General features: G+C 41.8%; 1 protein-coding gene across 1 annotated transcript in view; it reads right to left on the reverse strand.

The window, feature by feature from the left end:
- The window catches only part of Syn1 (Syntrophin-like 1), a 180319-nt gene that overhangs the window by 37460 nt on the left and 123459 nt on the right, over positions 1-19400 (reverse strand). The gene's annotated exons all lie outside the window — the stretch shown is intronic.

Genomic DNA, 19400 nt, shown 5'->3' on the forward strand with positions numbered 1-19400 from the left:
GCCTATTCTCTGTTTACGATGCTGAGCAGCAACGAAATGATCTCACGTATGAGGACTACAGCAAGGTGGTGATGCGGAATTACGTACCCACGTGCGCGGCGAGTTCGTGCACGGATATATGTGCGCTGAAAGCACTTTGCAAGATCGATCACTTCATCCGATATCTCATCATCTGATATCTCATTGTATAAGGCATCAAAAGTGTCCTCCAAATCTTCTGGTGGAGTGAAAATGGTGACAGGTTGAAATAACTAAGAGTGATATGTCTAGTTAGGGTGCAGAACCTAGGGCGAATTATTTCTAGGGAGAAGCTGATAGGATGACGTCCGGGTATCGTTTTGTACGTAGCTGGTGAACGGAGATAATTCAGTGAAGATCAAGTCATTCTGGGGAGTACATCTTACCATTTACCGTCGTAATTATTTACAAATTTACAAATTGATATATTATTCCGTTTATTTTCTGATTAACTCCTAGTGATTCATTGATAAAGTTCCTTATTTGTCCTGATAACAGTCAAAGAATTTAGTGCAGCGTAATGTGAAATTAAAATGTTTCTTTCAATCATCATTACTGAAATAAATTAATCGTTGCAAGCTTTCATAATGCCCTTAAACTGTCCACCCCTTTTAAGTCAGTGCAGCGACATGTCCTTCCGTCTTCGCACACTGTGAAAACCAGTTGAAAATCATTTTCTAGTAGGCAACTAGATTCTGAAGATTATTCCAAATATGTATAGTATAGAGCACAATGGGCAATAACCTGCACTCCTCACATGTAACAGATAAAGGCCAGTTCAGTGAAGAGCACGCCGTTTTTCATTTCCACCTTCGGATCAATTGCGCATATAGGTAACAACTTCTGGCGCTGTACTGCACATATTCTACAAGGGGGATCACAGAGCTAGTACGCATACTACCTGCCATGTTTGTTCGGTCAACTCATTCACTGAAATAGAAAACGATATATTTTACAATCGCTCATTACGTTAATCTTGTATTAAAGACTGCAATTTACATTTTGTTCTCGATCATGAAAAACTTGATGCTGTGGTTGCCGTCAACGGTGGTGGTTATCTTGTTGCACTTCTCGTTTACGTAATAACCATCATTACCACTGTCACTACGTTCAGAAAAATGTACAGATTTATAAAATACTACCATAATAAATCTACTCGGCTTATATTGTTCTGTTACCTGACATACATGAAATACATATTATGTTTATAATTCACCAATACCAATTTTAAATATGTAATGATTGATAATACTAATCCGCTAGAATTCCCAGTTCTCTTGGGTAAAGTAAAATAAATAATGTTTAATCCAATGAAGAGTCCGTTTCCCACAATCAAACGTCTATCACTTTCAGTTCATTTGTGTGATAGGAGAAAGGGAACATCAATTCAAATGTATTCAGTTTAAATGTAAATCAACACTCTGCCAGCCTGCATTCCTCTTTTAACAACATTATAAATTAAGTCACGATTGATTATATGATTGAGTAGTATTATTCGATTATAAAATTATACGGGATTTTCCGTTGTAGTAGCAGATCTAACCAAAATTTCACAAAGTAAATATTTGGATATAAATGATGTAGCAAGGCAGCTTCTTTTGAAAACATTTTATCTAAATAAGTATGAGTAAGAAACTGATTCAAACTCGAACCCTCACAGGCTTATTTTTATCTTCTTCAACGTCTGATCTTGGAGCTCTCTTCCAAACAAGGAAGAAAATCTTGAGCATTCCTTGGCTACATTAATGGTCGCGCTGGCTAGTTTCGGAATTTGACATGACATTTTCTGAACTCTGTATACTTTTATGCCAACTATCATTTGTACCTTATAAGACGGATGGAGGGCTCAGGGTATCAGCCAGAAGAAGAACTAACAGAAAGAAGATTCTACATGTACATACTTATGTATAGTAACACGCTGTATGCAAAAGAGAAATATTAGTTATTTATTATCGCGGCCTCATTAGGAACATACTGTATTACACAATCTTGTCGACAGAGAGTATTTTTCTGACATCTGCAATAGCATATTCCGTGGGTTTAATCCATAACGTAACGGTTGGCACTATTAGCTGCCATCCTCGGGGCCCGGGTTTAATTCCCGGTACTGCCAGAAATCTAAGAATGGCAGGAGGGCTGGTATGTGCTTGAAATGGTACATGCAGCTCGCCTCCATTGGAGGTGTGCCTGAAAAGAGCTGCACCACCGCAGGGTGAGAACACGAGTTTACACTTTTTTTTTTTTTTCACAAGCAACAGCAACGGTACACTTCAGTTTAAAAGAAGTGAATTATTGACAGCAAAATAAATTATAAATATGACAGATACTGAATTCATTTTCAGTTCTGAATACTTGTAAGATCTATCGTTCTCTCTTGTTCCATACTTAAATAGGAACAGGAAGTTCTCCTCAGTTTATAAGTTGTTTCTTTTTTTATATTTGACCTTTACGTCGCACCGACACAGATAGGTCTTATGGCGACGATGGGATAGGAAAGGCCTACTAGGAGTGGTAAGGAAGTGGACGTAGCCTTAATTAATGTACAGCCGCAGCATTTGGTTGGTGTGAAAATGGGAAACCACGGAAAACCATCTTCAGGGCTGCCAACAGTGGGGTTCGAACCCGCTATCTCCCGGATGCAAGCTCACAGCTGCACGCCCCTAACCGCATGCCCAACTCGCCCGGTTTTATAAATACTAGATCGCTCTGCAACAGGTTGGTGTTGGTATGTGTTCACAAGAGTTTTCAATGGATCTTAGTTAAATCAATAAAATTAAAGTTCTAAATGAGTAAATACGAGGTTACTTTATGCCCATGAGCAAAAGAAAACGAAGCATAAACAAGCAGAAACTGTAAAATCTACTCGTGTTATTTTAAAACAGAAGACTAGTAACGAAACTACACACGGTGAAAAGGATCACGACGGAAGATCCACGTGGTGAAAAAAAAAGCAGGTTCTCATAATGACTCCCCCTGTGGGTGGGGCGGTAAAATAACACCCACGGTATCCCTTGCCTGTCGTAAGAGGCGACTAAAAGGGGCCTCAGGGGCTCTGAACTTTGGAGCGTGGGTTGGCGACCACGGGGCCCTCAGCTGAGTCCTAACATTGCTTCCACTTATACATGCCAGGCTCTTCACTTTCATCTATTCTTATCGACCTGCCTTGGTCAACTCTTGTTCTTTTCCGACCCCAACGGTATTACGTATGGAGGCTTAGGGAGTCTTTCATTTTCACGCCCTTCGTGGCCCTTGTCTTCCTTTGGCCGATACCTTCATTTTTCGAAGAGTCGGACCCCTTCCATTTCTTCTCTCTGTTTAATGTTATGTAGAGGATGGTTGCCCAATTGTACTTCCTCTTAAAACAATAATCACCACCACCACCTCTCATAATGACTGGTTAGAACATACGGACAACTTTTGCACTGATATTCATCTAACTCAGTTGAATTCTACCAAATATGTGGTCTCATGGTTGCTTTGAATTCGGCATCGATCTAATATTCACTGATCTACTGTGGGGAAAGTATTACGATACTTTAAACTAAATTATCACCCCAATATTTGTCAGGAGGCACAAGAAAAACTGGATATCTGTCGCCGAACACCCTGATAGTTTAGACTGAATCATAAATATTAACAACTCAATTCTTTCGCGTAATTATTCTCAGCACGTAACGGGCACAGAGGTTTTGAATAAAGAACGAGCAATTGCCGAAAAACAGCGTGACTGTTTTCTGGGCAAGTTCATTTTATAAGTAACTAGTTAACATGCCTATCTTTGACAGGTTGATGATAATAATCATAATAATATGGTCTCATCTGCCATGTGCGGGCATTTTAATTTGATGCCATCTGGCCACCTGCTCGTCAACTGCATCGTTCCGTTTAATTCTTGGCCTATTATACGGCAAAGTAAACCGAATCTCTCTTGAGTTTTAATTAATTTTGTTGGTCTGAGTTTTAATGAATTTTGTTGGTTAACACCAAATGTGTAACCACAGATCCGTTACATGCCGACATCGTACGATAAGAAGAGTTGAGTGGACTTTATCCATCCTCCAAAAATCCGACTACCTCTGCCGGTTTTGAAGCCGCGATCTTGCGTTCCTGAGGTCGACACTCTTACACTGGTCTACAGAGGGAGTTAGGTCGGTCAAGTAGGTAGTTAGGTAAAATGACGTCATTATTCTTGTCGGAATATAACTCCTTGCAGCTAAAAGCAATGCTATCACATGAAATGCTCGATCAAATGAAAACTGGTACATATTTTCACTTTTCACCAACAGTACTACGCTTGCGAACTGGATCAAATAACTCGAATACTTTAATGGACCATTTGTGTGAGGTCAGAGCTAAGCAGTACGTTAAAATGTGTTCTCGATGACTGCGAGATAACTGGGACGGAGATAAATAATGCACGCAATAAACAAAATATAGTCATTATTGGAGCTTTTCGCCCGCCGAAATCAGGTTTAAACACGATCACTCGTCTTTCAGAATTGACATGTGCAAATATAAGCTACGGGAAAAGAACTATAATTGCAGGAGATCTGAACCTACCGTCAGTAAACTGGGCTGGGTCAACTACCGGGGGGGGGGGGGGGGGGTTGTATCGCAGTTAACTTATTAGTAGGGCCCGGATTATTTAAAATGCATATGCGCATATGCAAATGCATGCATATTTTGAACGTTAGTGCATATATAGATATATTTTTGTCATGCGTGATCGACAATCTAAGATTTCTGAACGAAATGAAAATCTAACGAAATCTATATGTTGTACATCCCTTGGCAACACGAGAAGCCTTCCCAGATCAAGGAAAATGCTTTCGGTGTCGCAATACAAGCAAGTATACAGATAATGATCCTTTCCACAGCTATTTCCTTCTTTCTGACATTCCTTCCTCCTTACAGTAGCCTCCCAAGGTTTGCTTAAACAAGTGCGTTCATCTGTTAACTTACTCTTCGTAAATTAAAATGTAAAAATGCCTAAAGATAAGAGCTCTAGGTCTTTTTAATCAAACTGTGGATATCAGGCAATAGTGACTATATAAATGAGGGTGATATAGTGTATTGCCAAGTGTGCGACAAGAGTGAAAAATGTGATAAAAAATTTCAAACTGAACAGCATTCGAAAATAACTTCATATCTCAGATCAAAAGAACAGAATAAGAATACGCAACACTACTCTTCACCGACGCGGAAACACAGAGTTAAGTTAGCACATTTTCCGCTGATATTTGTAAAACGTTTATATGAAGGTTGAACAATCCACATCTACGCTCGTTTCTTGAAAATTATTGTGCTAATCAAAGAACACTAGTTGAATCTACCCTTACTTTACTTTCAATGCACGGTTCTGTCGTGGACTCGATACGATCTGATACAGGAGAGAACTGCGTCTGGATATCGGTAGATGAAACAAACGATTCGCGTGGTCGATACATTGCGAACTTCATAGTGGGTAAATTGTGTCCAGAAGATCCCAACAAACCTCATTTACTTTCGTGCAAAGTGCTAGAAAAATCCAGCCAAGCTACAGCTGCAAGATTTGTTAACGATTCCCTGCGACTTCTGTGGCCTAAGCAATCGGAGAGTGATTGTTACAAACTGCGCCTTTTAGTCACAGATGCAGCTTCGTGTATGAAAGCTGGTCAGTCTCATCGAGTATTTTTCCCAAATAGCATCAATGTCACATGTTTGGCCCATGGATGGCATCGTATTGCGGATAAGATACGTACTCTCTTTCCATCTGTCAACAAAGTATTTTCAAGTGGGGAAAAAATCTGTTCCTAAAAGCACCGGCTCGTATACAGTTGTACAAAACTCATCTGCTTCAGGTTTCTCTTCCACCGGAAGCTGTTCTAACAAGATGGGGAACTTGGTTATCCGCAGTATCGTTCTATCAGGAGAATTTTGATCAAGTGAAAGGTGTAGTTAAAAGTATTGACGATAGTCATACTGCGTGTGTTCGTGAAGCAAAGTGCGCATTTGAATATCAAACGTTCATGATTTGTCACTTCCCATGGCGATTAAGGGCCTAGAAACTTGCGGTGCACCCCTACACGAATCCCTTCAGTTAATTCAAAACACCCGTTAGTTCTCTAAATGGTGTCCGTGGTGAAACTGGAGAAAAAGTTAAAAGGAAACTCAGTGCGGTGTTGGACTCAAACCCAGAACTGAAGGAGATTCAATCCATAAGCAACTACATAGTAAGTGGAATCAGGCAGTCTTTGATAGAAGAATATTCCGAGCAGTCAGTGCCAGTATACAAGTATAGCACAGTTACGTCTGTCGACGTAGAAGAATCCTTTTCAGCGTATAAATTAACTCTGTCCGACAACAGAAAGTCATTGATCCCTGAAAACATTGTAAAAACTGTAGATAACCTACTGCCATGCATCATTTGCAAGTAATGGAACATGTTTATCAATTTAACACAGAGTTGAAATTAAATACTGCGTTTGGTAAGTGCATTTTCTTTTATTTTTAGTGCATATTTTAGTGCATATTTTCAACATTTTTAGTGCATATGTGCATGCATATTTTTGGAATTTTTAGTGCATATGAATCCGGGCCCTACTTATTAGTGTGGAATAATGGATTTTTCCAAGTCGTTACAAAGAACACATGTAAATTAGCACTTTTAGATGTTTTCTAGTCAGACGGGATGACATAGTTATATCTTGTGACGTAATTCAGGGGATTAGTGAGCAGAGTGCAGTGATACTCGATCTCTGTTGGAAAACTTGTAATACGAGGCATGTGGGAACTTCTAAGACTAACTGGTGCTATGCGAGGGGAGACTCCATAGGTTTTCAAAACTATTTGAGGTTGTGCTATAGGCCTACTAATAAGTTAAAAGAGGGCAAGGGGATGGACGACATTCGGGAGAACTTCAAAACCATTTTAAATACTGGACTGAATAAATTCGTTTCCAAAAGGATAATTAGGGAAAATTCAGATCCACCGTACTACACCGCGACAATTAAGAAGCTTAAACGTAAGACTAGAAGAGCGTTCAACAGAAGCAATAATAACGATGCGTGCAAAGCGGAATATAGAAATTTGGTGAAGCTTTTGCTAGCAGGAAAGAAAGTGGTTGAAGAGAAATATCTTGACAATATCCTAAATGAAAATCGAAATTCTTGGAAACCATTTTTTAAAATATATGCGGAAATTGAAGGGAGAGAACAAGTCAGTTCCTTCTCTTTGTATAGGAGGGGATTTATTGGGGACAACATATACAGATAAAGCGGAAGCATTAAATAAGCACAGTTAAGCACAGCGGTACAGTTATTCAGAGACAATTTTCCGAAAACTAATAATGATTTCCAAATTAAAGCTTCATTATTGCATAAAGGTCTTTCTAAACTCAGAAGAAGTAAATATTGTGGGCCTGATTCTATTTCCAGAGAGGCAGAGACAATTTTCCGAAAACTAATAATGATTTCCAAATTAAAGCTTCATTGTTGCATAAAGGTCTTTCTAAACTCAGAAGAAGTAAATATTGTGGGCCTGATTCTATTTCAAGAGAGGCACTTAAACTCGGGGGTGAAGCGATCTTACCATGTTTAATAAGAATGTTTAATATATCACTGAACGATACGAAGGTTCCAGAAGATTGGAAATGGGCCATTGCAGTTTCTATTGACAAAGGGGGTGACGTGAGCGACTTGAAGAACCACACACCGGTATGTTTGACGTCAATCGTATCCAAACAAATGGAGCAATTAATAGCAGATTATTTCAGGTTAAAATGGGACTATTCTGGAATGATATTCAAGGGGCAGCATGGTTTTAGGAAAGGCTTCTCCTGCGAAAGTCAGCTCTGTTCCGTATGTCAAAATATATCGGATAAGCTCGACAGTGGGTGAAGGATTGATGCAATAGTAATTGATTTTGCTAAGGCATTGACATCAGAGTTGTGAAATGGATAGGAAAATTCCTCAGTGGAAGAACTCAGAGGGTGTGCGTGGGAGAAACGCTATCTTCTCCAATAAGTGTTACGTTTGGTGTGCCTCAGGGTAGCGTTATTGGGCCAATTCGTTTCATTTCATGAATGATATGCCTGATTCGATAACATTGGAAGTGTGCCTCTTTGCTGATGATTGCGTCATATACCGGGAGATAAAGACAGAGGAGGACGAATTAATTTAGCAGGATTTAGATGCGATTGAAAAATGGGCGCGTGAAAATCGAATGAAAATCCACAGCAGGGAAAGCAAGAAATTATGTTTCAGTAAAAAGAAAAGAAAGGAAGGAGGGAATATGAAAGTGGAGGGGAAAGTGTTGTTGAAGTTGATAGTTGTAAGTACTTAGGTGTTACTATTGGAAAAGACTTAAACTGGTCAGAGCAAGTGGAAAATGTAGTTAATAAATCCTGGAGATTGTTACATTTTATTATGCGGAATCTCAAGAAAGCTAATTCTGGTGCCAAAAGTAAAGCTTATAAATGCTTGGTAATACCTATTCTCGAATATGGATCTCCGTGCTGGGATCCATACAGGGTGGGTTTAATAAATTCCCTAGGAATAGTTCAAAGAAGAGCGATGCGTTTCGTAACTGGGAATAGGAGGAATACCATTAATTGGGAAAGTCTTGAATCTAGAAGAACCAGAGCTCACCTGTGTGGCCTGTATACGAGCTATACGGGAAGGGCTACCTGGAGTAGTATTAGGAATAGGTTGGAACCTCCCTCATACTCGAGAAATGATCATAAGCATAAAATTAGGGCCAGAAACCAGCATACGGACGTGGGCAAGTTTTCCTTCGTAAACAGGACCAAAGGGATTGGAATAAATTACCTGCAGCAGTCTTTGAAAGATTCCCTTCCGGTATCAACTCATTTAAGAAGACCATTGGTACAAGTGTAAAATGAAAAGTAAAAGTTGTATTTTTAAATTACGGACACTGAATTTGTGATTTTCTGCTGGGTTTAGAATGTGAAATTGGTAGTTTTTCTTGTCGTATTCTCTTTGCAGGGAATTGCTTGTTGTATTCACGTTTCTGTTGTTGTTGTTGTTGTTGTTGTTGTTGTTGTGTGGTTTCCAATTTTTTAACTTTATTATCGCTTGTGTTTCTAGTAGTAAGTTCAACCTGTAGTACTGTAACCTGTAGTGGTTTTTTCTATTGGTTTTACGTCGTACCGACACAGATAGGTCTTATGGCGACGAAGGGAAAGGAAATGGCTTTGAGTTGAAAGGAAGCGGCCGTGGCCTTGATTAAAGTACAGCCCCAGCATTTGCCTGGTGTGAAAATGGGAAACCACGGAAAACCATCTTCAGGGCTGCCGACAGTGCGGCTCGAACCCACTATCTCCCGAATAGTGGATACTGGCCGCACTTAAGCGACTGCAGCCATCCAGCTCGGTAACCTGTAGTGTTAAGCACTGCGAAATGCTTAAGTTTTGTGTGAATTTGTATATGATGAGGATGGATTTAGAATTTTAAACTTAAACTAGGAGTATTTCTTATAATATTTTTACCGGGCGAGTTCGACGTGCGGTTAGGGGCGCGCAGCTGTGAGCTCGCATCCGGGAGATAGTGCGTTCGAACACCACTGTCGGCAGCCCTGAAGATGGTTTTCTGTGGTTTCCCATTTTCAGACCAGGCAAATGCTGGGGCTGTACCTTAATTAAGGCCACGGCCGCTTCCTTCCCATTCCTAGGCCTTTCCTGTCCCATCGTCGCCATAAGACCTATCTGTGTCGGTGTGACGTAAAGCAAATAGAAAAGAAATGTAATATTTTCTTTCCAGGGATTTGCTTGTTGTACTGTTGCCGTTGTTCTTGTAGGGTAATTATGTTTTTAACTTTACTTTATTATTATTATTATTATTATTATTATTATTATTATAATTATTATTATCGTAATTTTAAGAGAGTAGTAAGCTCAAACTATAGTACTGTAAGCCGTAGGGTTAACTACTGGAAATACTTAAGTTGTGTGTGAATTTGTTTATAATGTTTAGTAGTATTTCATGTCATTTTTTCCCATGGAATTGCTTTTTGTACTGTTTGCTGTAGTTGTTGGGTAGTTATGTTTTTAACATTACTTTGTTATCACTTATAGTGTTAAGCTAGTAGTAAGTTCTGTTCCGGGATTACACGTGGAGCAGAAAGAGGTGAAAGAAGGTTCTGGGGTGAATGGGTCTAACTACAATATCAAAGTTAATTTGAAACTTTAACAAAGATTATATTTCTTTAGAATTTCAAAAATCAACAAATAGCAATATAACAAGTACAATTAGCAATTTTGGAACAAGTCAAAGAAAATACAATATTAGTGAATTCGACCGGTCCTGGGCTTCAAGCCCCTCGCTTTACAATGCTTGAGCTCCCAGCTCAAATTTACAATTTTAGAAGGACAACTTTAGTAAAGGGCAGAAATCCCCTAATTCAAAGAGCACTTGCTCTTAAATTTGCAATATCTACCCTCCCAGAGGCACACTTTACAATTACAAAATTTGAGAGAGAGCTAACAGGCTCTCCATTTCCTTTCAACCTCCTCGAGGCAATATCAAAAATCGTACACTTTCTGGCCTTCCATGGCCCAACTTACAATGTGAAACAGGGGTATCTTGTACCCAACCTACAGGGCCTTTGCGGAAAAGAACAGGTTAAGTAAAATGGCCCAAAACGCAAACTGAATGGAGGCGTATACTTGCACTCCTAGATATGAACATTTAAAACCTAAAGGGCACTAGACCGATGAAACAGGGGCTATTCCCAAACTAATGAGGTGACTCATGTAAGGATAAATTAATGCATTACGGAAAGGAAGAAAAACAGTTACAAAACGTAGTCACCTCAAACCAAGATGAAGGGGAGCTGGAGAGGGTACATCACTCTCTATCCCTGATTTAAAGTCAAAGATTTTATGAAATTTTTACATTAGGCGGCAGAAAGTTACATTAGAAAAGAAGGTTACATAGTTAACGATTCGGACCTTTCCCTCGGGTTAAACTGCGGAGGTAGCTACAACAAGAAAGATGGAATTATGTGGCCATACCTGGTAGCTGCCGACGAAGATGCCGCCCGCCTCCTGCTTAACACACACACACTCCCAGAAGATGTCAATCAATTGGCCGAGAGACGTGAAAAAACGCAGTATATAAATCCTCAGGGAAGGTTCGAGATCATTCAGGAGGAATCAGGAAACGCCCACTTAATTTTATTGGCAGATCCAAAAGTAACACAGAAAATCGAACAAGAAGCCTGTGATAGGTTGAAGATTAATTACTGAAATTCGTGATTGGCTAAATTCAAAACTGGCGGAACGAAAAGGGAGCCATTGCCAACCCAACATCAATCCAAAAAACTTAGGAATGCAAAACTTCTTTAAATCATAAATCGCACCAGGGTGCATGATCATAGTTTTTAGTTGTATCCTCTGTGAAAAAATGTCCAAACTTTTTGATGAATGTCAAACAAAACAAGGAGATATTCACTCAGGTTAGGCAACTGCACAATAACAAAATTACATAATATTTCGGTGGTGACATCTTCTGATTAAAGTTCTAACTTGTTGTATTATTGGTTTCACATTTGATTGATAGAGGAGTTCTTTCAGGCGCTCATTTCGAATGCGCGGCGTAGAGGTGTACCTCCTGTTACAAGTTCAACCTATAATATTGTAAGCTGTAGTGTTATGTACTCTTAATACTTAAGTTGTGTGTGAATTTGTATATGGTGATGCTGGATTTAGAATGTTAAACTAGTAGTATTTCTTGTAATATTTTCTTTCCATGGAATTGCTTGTTGTACTCTTGTTGTTTGTTTGTTTGTTTGTTTGTTGTTTGTAGTTGTTGGGTAATTATGTTAATTTTAACATTACACTACTGTAAGTGACCACTGCCACCGGGATATTTCCCATTTGCGATGTACTTGTTAATAATAATAATAATAAGAAGAAGAAGTACAGGCACTTATCAGAATGTGTATGATCCAGAGAACAAAAAAGACATAATAAAAATTGCTCCCTTCCACTCAATCAAATGTTATTTTCTACAACTTCTGTTATGCGGTATTTATCGGCAGTACCATTAGTAATGGAAATATTCGAGACTTATTTTTCAGGCTTTCCCCTAAACCACTATTTCACTTAACGCGTATATTATTTATGACCTAAATTCTGGTGACTCCTCCTCAACTTAAAATACCGATTTTCATCAAATTTTATTCATCTGTTTTCTCTCGTGATGCGTGAACATACAGACACATATGATGGAAATTTAAAAATTGCATTTCCCTCCACCAATATTTTTATACATTCTGGCTGAAGTACACGTACAGACAAAACTCTTATTTTATTTATATAGACGGCTAACGGAAAGCATTGCGGCGCAAAATTGCAGTCATCGAGAGCACAAAACTGTGCAGATAACCTTCCGACGGAGAGGAAGGAATGCGGGAAGCATTTACCTGTTACGTCTGCAAGGTGGTGGTGGTGTTTATTGTTTTAAGAGGAAGTGTTACATCTGCAAGTATTTCATACACATTGGAAGTCTCTCATGTTTGGTTTTTAGAGAAAGATGCAGCTGAGCGGAAGACGGTCTGGTATCTAGTCATGTGAGGTCAACATGTATCTGAGATTCACCACTTCAATTGCAATCAATAGCAATCTCCTTAATTGTAGCTGATGTTCTTTATCGCGAAGAAATAAACACACATTACATGTATGTCGCAAGAGCAGATTGAAATCGACGTCATTCCGTTTTCTTTTAAAGAGTAAGATTCACCTTCTTTTTTAACCTGTTCATTTCCATTCCACATTCACCAGAAAAGTACGGCCACGCAACAAGTACCTACGTGCAATTACTGTCGCAGTTATTTCATCAATTCATTAATCCCAAATTATATTTCCAGTTCACTGATCAATAGTAGGCAGAACGTTATGGGTAACTGGGACGTGATAATCATACATATTGCTAACCATAGCCTACATCGGCGATTCAAACGCACAGTACTTTCAAAATTGCAGTACAGGTTCCCGGTATATGTGCCACGTCCCTTAAAAAAAAGCACACACATCATATAATATCATATCGCTGTATGCAAGCAGCAGAATAAAGCCACCAATCATCATCATAATCATCAAATTATACAGGGTGAAGCGAAATTCGCGCACTCGGGCGTCGCAGCGTGACTCCTCACATGCCAGTAATAAAAAATGTTTCTCACAGAAGTTCGTAGGTACTTCGAGTATATCCGGCATAAAAAGGACGTTGAAGAGTGGCAATCTGGCAACACTGTAACCACATGTAGGGTAACTACCTCTGTCAGCAGATATTATTCGTGCTGTACTGTTAGTGCTGTGGATAGAGTTTTGGGTTAGCATGCAGGAGGTCGAGGGGTCGATTTTGGGTTGAAGCGTATGTTTTTTTCTTTCGTAAATATAGTCCAGGTGGTATGGTATCTGGCATCTTAATCGTCAACAGCGATTGCAGCGAGTCCTCTAGAAACCATTTGCACTTACATACTACGATCCTAGAAATGAACGAACAATCGTTTTCATTGGTCAGCTTTGAAAGACGCCCTTTCCACGTCGTGGGCGTGAATTATTCGCACCCTCTTCCAATGGTCTCATAGATTAGTACCAACTAATATTCTTGCCTCGTTCAGGTCCATTATATTTCGTTAAGGCCTTACGTTACCAGTAGCCTAGCAAAGTATTTGTTGTGTTCAGCGTTACAAAATGTTGTAAATGTAGGATACATGTGACCTAAGGTACGATGTCTTACTGTATTACAGTATGTAATGTCTGATGGAAATTAGCAAATAAAAATGCGCCTCAACCCAGGATCGAACCCTCAACCTCCTGCATGCCAACCCAAAATTCATCCACTGCACCAACTGCACAGCACGGGCAATATTTGCTGACAGAGGTACTTACTGTACATGTGGTTACAATGTTGCCAGCTTGCCACTCTTCAACGTCCTTTTTCTGCCTGATATACTCGCAGGACGAACTTTTGTGAGAGACATTTTTCTATTGCTGACATGTGAGGAGTCGCACTGCGACGCCCGAGTGCAAGAATTTCGCTTCATCTTGTATAATAATAACAATAATAATTCCTTCCTCGCCGTATCCGTACCCATAAAACGGGCACTCCCGAGCTCACTCAGGGTCGGCTCGTCTGACTCGGAGAGAGTATGTCCGACGTTCTTGTACCAGATCTAATGGCACTTTACTTTCCTTTAGGCAGCCTCAGCAGTTCGTTTCCTTGTTGCCTTAGGACGCCCTCTCCTTCTCTTCTGCTCTTCGATTGCAAGAGCTTTCTGTACCAAATGGTGTTCATTTCTTCTTCTGACGTGATCATACCAGCAGCTGTTTTTCCTCCATCTTGTCGCTGATGGGCATAACTGTAAGGCCGGGCGCACATTGAGAAGTAGTTGGCCGCAGAGCAGGGAAGAGCAGAGCAGGACAGTGCGAAGCTTACGAAACTGCGAAGTTGACGCGAGCGCACATTGCCACGCAGGGTCTCGTCGGTTTTTAGAAAGAACATGTAGTCTCTGTGATATTGGGGCATCCAGTATAAAGAGGCTCTTTTTTTCTTTTTCTTCGAGCATTAGCGATTTTTCTCATTTTGATAATCATCTTCACAATTTTCCTTGTGCTGATGGCAACGCGGTTGTTCACCTTAAGACAATCGCAATAAAAACAACCACCTTCGCCAGACTGAACAATAATATGTTAGTGATGTTCGGCGTTCACATGGACTATGCGAAAAAAAAAAATTAATTCATGATTATTTTTTATATTTTTTACGTCGCACCGACACAGATAGGTCTTATGGCAACGATGGAATATGAAAGGGCTAGGAATGGGAAGGAAGCGATCGTGGCTTTAATTAAGCATTTGCCTGGTGTGAAAACGGGAAACCACGGAGAACCATCTGCAGGGTTGCCGACAGTGGGGTTCGAACCCACTGTCTCCTGAATGCAACCTCATAGCAAGGCGATCCTAACCGCACGACCAACTTGCATGGTAAATTCATTAATAGGATCAGAGTGGGGGAGAGGGAGAAAATATATATTTACAAATGTACTGCCACAAGACACAAGATACTAAAATCAATCAACATTGACAATCTGTTGTGAAAGCGTTTGCATTTATATTTGACAAGACATGATAAATTATTTTCCGTACTTATCTCTTCACATAAATGTAATGATGGATGACGGCGACGGAGTCGGCGATGATGCTCTCCATAATCAGCATTAGATCTTTGTCTTAAATACTCTATGTTGCGAGAACTCGGGTCGCGGATTGTTTCATAGATATTTGGGGATTACATTTTTTTCTGTTTGTTTAACGTCGCACTAACACATCGAAGGTTTTCGGCGACGGGAGGGTGGCAGATTGGGAAGGTAGCGGCCGTGGCCTTCATTAAGGTACAGCCCCAGCATTTGCCTAGTGTGAAAATGGGAAACCACGGAAAACCATCTTCAGGGCTGCCGACAGTGGAGTTCGAACCCACTATCTCCCGAATGCAAGCTCACAGGTGCGCGACCCTAACCGAACGCCCACTTGCTCGGTGGATTACATTTTAGGCCTTCCTCTAAACTACCTTGTTACCCAGCGTGAATAAAATGATTTGTAGCCTAGACTGTAGTGCCTTATTCCCCGAATTTACATACCGATTTTCATTAAATTCTGTTCAGTAATTTTCTCACGATGCGTGTACATACATGCGTACATACTGCATTGCAGTCCACGAGATTCACATAGTACCTACAAAACATGGTGAGACCGAACGGCTGTGGTAATTTTCTCCTCCATTTCTTAACTAACTGCGTGACACGTGCGCAGGAAACTGTGTTTCGAAGACTGCGCGTGGTAGGCGGAAGTAGGTGCAGAACCGGCCTGCTCTGCTCTCTCCTGCCCTGTCTGTCAACTTGCGATGTTGCAATGATTTGTGTAGATTACAAAAATCTGCTCTGTGCTGCGCTGCTTTAGCTGCTTCTCCTGCGTCCCAATGTGCGCCCGGCCTATAGGATCCTTGCACATGCTCACTGCGCACTTTGTCATACAGAGCGACGCCCGCCGACAATCGCAACATCCGCATCTCTGTGACATGCATTCGATGGCCATGGACGGACAGTGGATTTGTACACTTTGCCCTTTCATTTGACTGGCATCCGCTTATCACACAGAGCACCAGTAAAAGAGACCGCCATTTCATCCAACCAACACTGATGCGGTGTTTGACATCTGCATCGATATTACCATCAGTTGTGATGACTGATCCAAGATATTTGAACTTGTCAGTCATCATCAGTGGTTCTCCAGCAAGGAAGTCAGTGTTGTGTGGGCCCCCTTTCCCAGGCTGAGCAAAGTTGAAGAACATATATTCTGTCTTCTTGCGACTTATTCTTAATCCGTTTGCCTCTAGTATTACTCGCCAAAGTTCCAAGCCTGCCTCAACCTCCTGACATGGCTCACCAACCAAAACAATATCGTCTGCATAAAGTATAGTCAATGGCAGGTCTGTCATCAGCTGCTCCGTCAGGTAGTTGATGACAATGTTGAACAGTACCGGGTTCAGTGCCGACCCCTGACCCCTGCGGATGTTGCGACGGTCAACGGGCGTCACTCTGTATGACAAAGTGCGCAATGAGCATGTGCGAGGATCCTTTAAAGTTGTGCCCATCAGCGACAAGATGGAGGAAAAACAGGTCTGCTGGTATGGTCATGTCAGAAGAAGAAATGAACACTATTTGGAACAGAAAGCCGATCAGGGGTTAATAATAATAATAATCATAATAATAATAATAATAATAATGATCGTGCCGGGCTGAGTAGCTCGGACAGCAGAGCGCTGGTCTTTTAAGTTCAACTTGGCAGGTTCGATCCTGGCTCAGTCCGGTGGTATTTAAAGGTGCTGAAATAAGCCAGTCTCGTGTCGGTAGACTTACCAGCACATGAAAGAACTCCTGATGGACACAATTCCGGCACCTCGGCTTCTCTGAAAACCATAGAAGTAGCTAAGGGGGCGTAAACACCAATAACATTATTACAATAATAATCATATGGTTTCTTCTATTGGTTCTACGTCGCACCGACTCAGACAGGTCTAGTGGCGACGGTGAAACAGGACAGGGCAAGGACGGCGAGTCAATCGACCGTGGTCTTAAGGTGCAGGCCCAGCATATGCCTGGTGTGAAAATGGGATATCACCACGGGAAACCATTGTCAGAACTGTCGAATGCAAGCTCACAGGTGCGTGACCCGAACCGCGCGGGTAACTCTCTTGGTGCTGCAAGTAGTGTGCGCAAACATTTTGTAATGATACCATTTAGGCTGTCAGCGAATCCATTTCGAATTTCGTTCGACGATCAGACCAGACGACAGAGGAACCGGAATTCTCCTGGGCGATAGGGTATATCGCTCACCTTAATTAATTTTGTAGGGTAAGCACTAAATGTGTCACCAGAGATCTATTACATGCCGACATCGAACAACATGGAGTGTCAAATGGAATTTGTTTCCACCCTTCAAAAGTCCGACTACCACTCCCGGGTTTGAACCCGCAATCTTGAGATGCGGAAGTAGACACTCCACCACTGATCCACAGAAGGAGCTTAACATCATTACCGCAGTAAAAGAGGTCTCCTGCCGTACTCTTGTAGTTCAACGACCTAATCCTCTGTGGGTGATGGTGGTGGAATATATCCACGGTATAGCCTGCCTGTCCAACGCATTCAAAATCGTGCTTTCCGCATGGTAACAGGTGCACAATGGTTCGAATGGAATCGAGAATTTCATAATGACCTCCAAACTGATGAAATCCACATCAGAATCCAGAAGACTACACGGAAATTCTGTTCTGGTACAGACTCCACCCCAAATCACCTCATCTCGAACTTAGATAAATATGACACCGAAGGTCTTCGTTACAAAAGGCCCAAGTCAATCTTAAACTAAATACCCCCCCCCCCCCATCGGGGTTCGGGTCATACCCTGAAAGCTCGAATACGTTCAACAAGTACCACCACTTAACGGTACCACATCTATGCAGTCCAGCTAATCAGCACTGTCAAAAGTGCATTCAAGGCCCACAAGGCCGAAGGGCTAAAATTGCTCATTTGATCTTGCTTCCGTCCACAATCCGTCGAGACGCGTGGCTTGTCTGTCTAAGATGGGACTAAAATAAAACCCCAAGGGATCTTATCTTGGGAGCGTGTGATGGCCACTAGTTTAATCTGGCATTATTTTCACTCACTTGTGCCAGATTCTCAATATTCCCTATCTCACTTCCCTTGGACAGCTCTTGTTCTTCTGACCTCGACGGTATGTTTGCTAGGACTAGGGATTCTTTCATTTCAAGCCCTTTGTAGCCCTTTTCTTTCTTTTGCCGATATTTTCATTCTTAGAAGGGTCGGGTCTCTTCCATGCGTCCCTCTAATGCTTTCTTCTCCTTTTTCTTTAATCGACTGCTGAAATACACTGACTGACAGAGCAAATGCAACACCAAGAAGGAGTGGTCAGAACTTTATGCCAATTGCAGGGTAGACTGACGACACTGAGGTATGCTCATGATGTGAAATGCGCCGCTGTGCTGCGCACGTAGCGAACGATAAATGGGACACGGCGTTGGCGAATGGCCCACTTCGTACCGTGATTTCTCAGCCGACAGTCATTGTAGAACGTGTTGTCGTGTGCCACAGGACACGTGTATAGCTAAGAATGCCAGGCCGCCGTCAACGGAGGCATTTCCAGCAGACAGACGACTTTACGAGGGGTATGGTGATCGGGCTGAGAAGGGCAGGTTGGTCGCTTCGTCAAATCGCAGCCGATACCCATAGGGATGTGTCCACGGTGCAGCGCCTGTGGCGAAGATGGTTGGCGCAGGGACATGTGGCACGTGCCAGGGGTCCAGGCGCAGCCCGAGTGACGTCAGCACGCGAGGATCGGCGCATCCGCCGCCAAGCGGTGGCAGCCCCGCACGCCACGTCAACCGCCATTCTTCAGCATGTGCAAGACACCCTGGCTGTTCCAATATCGACCAGAACAATTTCCCGTCGATTGGTTGAAGGAGGCCTGCACTCCCGGCGTCCGCTCACAAGACTACCATTGACTCCACAGCATAGACGTGCACGCCTGGCATGGTGCCGGGCTAGAGCGACTTGGATGAGGGAAAGGCGGAACGTCGTGTTCTCCGATGAGTCACGCTTCTGTTCTGTCAGTGATAGTCACCGCAGACGCGTGTAGCGTCGGCGTGGAGAAAGATCAAATCCGGCCGTAACTGTGGAGCGCCCTACCGCTAGACAACGCGGCATCATGGTTTGGGGCGCTATTGCGTATGATTCCACGTCACCTCTAGTGCGTATTCAAGGCACGTTAAATGCCCACCGCTACGTGCAGCATGTGCTGCGGC

The sequence above is a fragment of the Anabrus simplex genome, chromosome 1 (genome assembly GCF_040414725.1).
Source record: "Anabrus simplex isolate iqAnaSimp1 chromosome 1, ASM4041472v1, whole genome shotgun sequence".
In the NCBI taxonomy this organism is placed as follows: Eukaryota; Metazoa; Arthropoda; class Insecta; order Orthoptera; family Tettigoniidae; genus Anabrus; species Anabrus simplex.